The sequence below is a fragment of the Chrysochloris asiatica genome, unplaced genomic scaffold (genome assembly GCF_000296735.1).
Source record: "Chrysochloris asiatica unplaced genomic scaffold, ChrAsi1.0 scaffold00339, whole genome shotgun sequence".
In the NCBI taxonomy this organism is placed as follows: Eukaryota; Metazoa; Chordata; class Mammalia; order Afrosoricida; family Chrysochloridae; genus Chrysochloris; species Chrysochloris asiatica.
Genome location: NW_006408857.1, coordinates 2,457,270 through 2,463,186, shown reverse-complemented (window position 1 = coordinate 2,463,186; position 5,917 = coordinate 2,457,270). Strand labels below are relative to the sequence as shown.

General features: G+C 39.6%; 1 pseudogene; it reads right to left on the bottom strand.

The window, feature by feature from the left end:
* Positions 1-4,427: 4,427 nt before the first annotated feature.
* Positions 4,428-5,148, bottom strand: LOC102838318 (annotated as a pseudogene).
* Between the last annotated feature and the right edge of the window lie 769 nt (positions 5,149-5,917).

The following is a 5,917-nucleotide window of genomic DNA, read 5'->3' as shown; positions in this document are numbered from 1 at the left end:
ATTCAGGAAGATACTAAAATATTTAGTGAACAAAAACATGGAATATCGAAATCCTCCTTGCATTAGATTCACGATGCATTTTAAAGCAGAAGATTGAAACTTATAAATGAATGCACCAAGTTCCCACTTCCTCCATTTTTAAGTGTAAGAAATCTTCATTCAATATTAAACTTGATCTAAGGATTAAATATTCATCTGGAATACACAGATAGCATGTTTTCCTTACATTGGTCCATGGGTTTAAAATTTAGTTTCTATTGGTGACAAAGAAATTTTCAATATTTTTAATAATGTCTCAGAAATGATTGCAGTTTAAAGGACAGAATGCTGGACCAAGAGTCAGGTGACCCAGATTGGATCCTGCCAGTTATCCCATCCCTTCTTCCCTGCCCTGACTTCACTGTTGCTCATTGGTCATGTAACAGTCTATGTACTCTAGACCTCTCCTTCTGCTAAAGTGCTGGGACAATTTTTGTAGAAAACAATAAACCATCTTTCATACGGAAGTATGTGAGTGTTTCAGTAGATAAATTGTTTAAACTTTGACCTGGATAAACATATCTTCATTTAGAAAGCCTGCACTCTGTTCTCTGCTTTTGGCCTTTGTCTAACATAATTACCAAACCTTGCAGAAGTTTTAGAGCAAAAACAGCAATTTTTCCAAGGGCTATGAAATGCGACATTTGTCTTCTGAATTAAATGCTTTCTCATCACCCTAAGTTTGGTGAATCTATTATGCACACACATAATAGCTTTCTGTGCCTTCTTTGCAGTTATTATTATTTTTTCAATAATTCAGTTCACCTCTGGACAGTCTGGTGTTCTGATGTTCTGTAATTAGATGCGACAAGAATAAAAAAAGCCTGCTTGGAAATTTCCTTCTCAAGATAAGAATGGCATGATGACGCACAGCCTAAGTCCACCTTCAGGTCTGTTTCATGCACTAGATGGTGTGAGTGAATGTGGGTGTGTGGAAAGGGAGAGGTGATTCATTTTGCTTCTCACATATCAACTATTGATGGTGTTTATTGCTACAAATATTCTAAGTTACCAAATAGTTCATGATTTCAAGGTCTGAGGGGGAAAATAAATCCATTTTTTACTTTAAATGTGAAAACTGGAAATCTTAGTGGGTTAGATCAAGTGATTTAGAAGGTTAAAATTATTCTGAGATGATCAAACTTCTTTACACACACAGCAGCCTCCATGAGGAACACTGATCTTGGGTCTGTGGAAAGAGGAACTCAGAGTGTTTCAGGACATGAAGTTCACCACTTAGAAAAGTTGTTTTGTTTTTTTGTGTTTTTTTTTTCCACTTAGCACAATCATTGCCATCTTCTACAGAAATGTGGAACTTCTTTGGGATTCGATGCCATAACAACTTAGACTTGCTTCTTTTATCCTCCTGACTTCTTCTTCTTTGGTAATGAGGCCAATCTCGTAACATGTATGGAAGACCAGCCTTCAATACCAGGATCCACTGCACACAGGAGTCCTTTTTGTGACTTACAAAAGCCACAGAGCTCAAGGACAATCACATTTGGAGATGAATCTAGGTAGCAGCTATCAAAGAATTAATCCATTCCAGTCTTAGCTCATTTGTTTCCAACTGGAAATAATCAATTGACCTCCTCTTTGTCTCCTCTCCCCACTCCTTCTTGTTTATTTCATGGTTTCCCTTCTCCTCCTGGTTTTTCTCTTCCTTTTCTTACATCAGTCCAAGCAAGAACTTTCCTTACTACTAAGTCACTACTGAGCGTAGGAGTAGTTAAAGACACTGGAAGAAATGAGGAAGTAAAAGAGCTGAACAGAAAATTTCAAAGGGCAGCTGTAGAAGACAAAATAAAGTAGTATAAAGAAATGTGAAAGACCTGGAGTTAGAAAACTAAAAGGAAAGGAACCGACTCAGCCTTTATACAGCTGATAGAAGTGAAGAAAAAAATTAAGCCTCAAGTTGTAATAGTGACAGATTCTATGGGCAAAATACTGAATGATGCAGGAAGCATCAAAAGAAGATGGAAGGACAAAGACCATGTTCAACATCCTACTTTGGTGAGTAGCAATCTTAAAAGCTCATGAGTGATCATCTAAGGTGCATCTACTGGTCTCTCCATATGTGGAAGGAAGAAGAGTGATACAAATTTGAAGATGTTTGGAATCAATGGGTCCAATGGACTAGTGGACCATGTGACCACCATTCACTACAACTCTGAGAGCTGAAGTAGATGGTGGTACCTGACTATTACTAACTGCTCTTGACGGGATCACATTAGAAGGCCCCAGATCAAGTGAGAGAAAATGTGGATAAAAACTTGAAATTATGAAAAATACTAGGCTTACTCATCAGGAAAAGACTGGAGGAACCTGTGACTATGGCCTTTGACCACCCTTCAGGTCTGGAAAGGAACTCACCCTCGTGATCTAATTTTTAGCAGATAGATGTAAAGAGAGAACAGCAATGCTAGTAAGACTTATTCGCGATGGAATGATCAACCATTCAAGATCACAAGGGCAACATTTACCTAAGGACAAAGTTGAGAAGTGGTGGGAAGGAAGATGGAGTAGAAATAAGAACCAAAGGAGGAAGGGAAAAACTGTAGTTACATGGATGGGGTTGCAATTATTGAGATGAAACCAAGTGTATGATTTGTTGAATGTAAAACTAATGATATAGTCTGCAAGCCTTCACTCAAGTCACAATAAAAAGTTTTAAAAAAAAGAAGATGGAAGGAATGCGCAGTTACTATACAAAAAAGAATTGGTTGATACCCAACCATTTGAAGAAGTAACATATGCTCAAAAACCAATGATATTAAGGGGAAAAGTCCAAGCTGCACTGAAAGCATTGGCAAAAAACAAGGCTCCAGGACTTGACAGAATTCCATCGACATATTTTAATAAACTCAGCACTGGAGACGCTTACTCATCTATGCCAAGAAATTTGAAAGACACCTAACTGGCCAACCAATTGGAAGAGATCCATAGTTCTGCCCATTTCAAAGAAAGATGATCCAGCAGAATGCAGAAATCATTAAACAATATCATTAATATCACATGCAAGTAAAATTTTAATGAAGATAATTAAAAAACAATTGCAGTACTACAACAACAGGGAGCTGCTAGAACTTCAAGATTGATACAGAGGAGGATACAGAGCAAGAGATATCATAGCTGACATCAGATGGATCTTGGTTGAAAGCAGAGAATGCCAGAAAGATATTTACTTGTGCCTATTGACTTTGCAAAGGCATTTAACAAACTATGGATAACTGTGTCAACAACAGGAATTTCAGAACACTTTGTGTTTATGAGGAACCTGTACATAGACCAAGAGGCAGTCCTTCAAACAGAACAAGGGAATGCTAAATGGTTTTACATCAGGAAAGGTATGCATCATCGTTGTATCCTTTTACCATACTTAGTCAATTTGTATGCTGAGCAAATAATTCAAGAATCTAGATTATATGAGGAAGCACACGGCATTAGAATAGGAGGAAGATTGTTTCAACCTATAGTATGCAGATGACACAACCTTACTTGCTCAAAATGAAATGGACTTGAAATATTTACTGATGAAGGTCAACGACTACAGCCTTGAGTATGGATAGCCCCCAGGTGAAGAAAATGAAAATCCTCACAACTGGACCAATAAGTAACATCATGACAAATGGTGAAAAGATTGAAGTTGTCAAAGACTTCAATTTGCTTGGATCTTCCAACAAAAGCTCATGGAAGCAGCAGTCAAGAAATCAAATAACTTATTGCATTAGGCAAATCTGCTACCCAAGACCTCTTTAATATGTTTAAGAGAAAAATGTCAGTTTGAGAGCTAAGGTGTGCCCAACCTAAGCCATAGTATTTTCAATCACCTCATATGTACCTGAAAGTTGGATAACAAAAATGAAAGACATTAGAAGAATTGATGCATTTGAAATATGATGTTGGCTAAGATTATTGCAAGTACTATATGCTGCTAGAAGAACAAACACATATGTCTTGGAAGAATACTCCTTAGAAACATGGATGGTGAGACTTTGTCTCTCATACTTCGGACATGTCAGACGGGACCAGTCCCTGGAGAATATCATGCTTGGTAAAGTGAAGGATCAGTGAAAAATAGGAAGACCCCCCAACAAGGTGGACTGACAGCAACAACAGACTCAAGCATAATGATTGTGGGGTTGGTGTGGGACTGGGAAGCGTTTCGTTCTGTATGCATAGTGTCACTATGGATTGGAATCAACTCCATGGCACCTAACAACAAGAAGCCAGTACACCCAAAACACCAGGTTGCATCAAGTTGACTCCAACTCATGGGGACCCAATGTTCATCAGAGTAGAACAGCTTTATAGGGTTTTCAATGGCTAATTTTTTTTTTTTTTTTTGACACTGAGTACAGGTCATTTATTCCCTTCTAGTCCTGGGTTCAGTACATAGATGGCTTCTCTTCACCCTTTGGATTGACAATTTTCTCCAGGTTGCTGATGATGATATGATAAAGTTCAGCATAGAAGGTCCTCAGGTCCAGCACTATGGCCCTAAGATCCCTATAGGCCGCCTCATCTCGCTCATGCACCAGGGCCCGGGTAATCCATCACATGGGTCTCCTTGGAGGCCTTGGCCACTGCGTCACCACGTTCTGAGAAGTACTTGGAAATGATTGTCTGGAAGGCTTCCACTTTGGTCTTGACTGCATTCACTATCTCCAGCACTTTCTCCTGGATTGCCACCCCAAAATCATTTCCATCCTCAATCTTGGGGATTAGATGCTGGATCCATGTGATCACCAGAATGCATTTCTCTTTTAGAGTCCAGACTTCTGGTTTAACTAGGGCAAGCAGGGCCAGCACCTTCTCATTTCCAGGGAGAAAGCCACATTTAGGGGCTTCTTTCTTCTCCTGCTTATCTGTTTCCATCTCATCATCCTTGGGTAGGGGATCTGGGAGAGGGATATCCAGTGGGACCCAGAGGGATGTCAGGTCAGCTACATTGAAGGAGTCCTCTTTCAAAAGCTGGTTCAGGTATATGATCTTCTGTGGCAAGAATCTGGAGAGGAATTCCTCAGCCTCCTGGAAGAGATTTTGCCTGAAGACATCCACCTGTTTTCAGGCCTCCCCGCTCAGGCGCACCCCACAAGGCTTAGCCATGCTCCTACAGTTGTACGGTCTTTGGTCTCCCTCAATGGCTAATTTTTCCAAGGCACTTCTGGAACTTCAATTTCCAATCTTCTGGTTAGTAGTCAAGTGTGTTAACTATGTGCACCACCCAGGGACTCCATTATGCTGTAAGTTGCTTCATGGGAGGAAGATGAAGCTGTCTGTGCTCATAACACTCTCTGTCCTTAAAAACTTTAAGGAGCAGTTCTACTCTGTCCTGTAGGATTGCTAAGAGTCAGGATTGACTTAATGATTTTCTGATAGTTTTATAGTTTGTATATTATAACTGTTACAGTATATAACAAGGCTTATTTATGGTCATCTTCTTTTCTACATCTGTATCCCAGTTTAGGCAGAAATGTGGGGGTTTGCTACAGTCAAAGTCCTAATGCCTATATATTATGGCTTTCAGTTTAAGTCACATCAAATTTATGCTTCATTTGACTTGAAAATTGCTACAAAAAAGAAAGTGATAACACTAGCTCTAGTATCTAGTATCTAGCCTTCTCATCCGTTGTGTGATCTCAGAGAAGTCATTTCGATCTCTCTGAACCTGACTAAAGGATTAATGTGAGGATAACATGGACTATATAAGGAGCTCTGGTAGCATAGTGGTTACAGATCAGGCTGTGAACTGCAAGGTCAGCAGCAGTTCGAAACTACCAGCTGTTTTATGGGAGAAAGATGAGGCTCTCTGCTCCCATAAAGATTTACAGCCTCAGAAACCCTGTACCGATTCCACGGCACATAACCACCACCA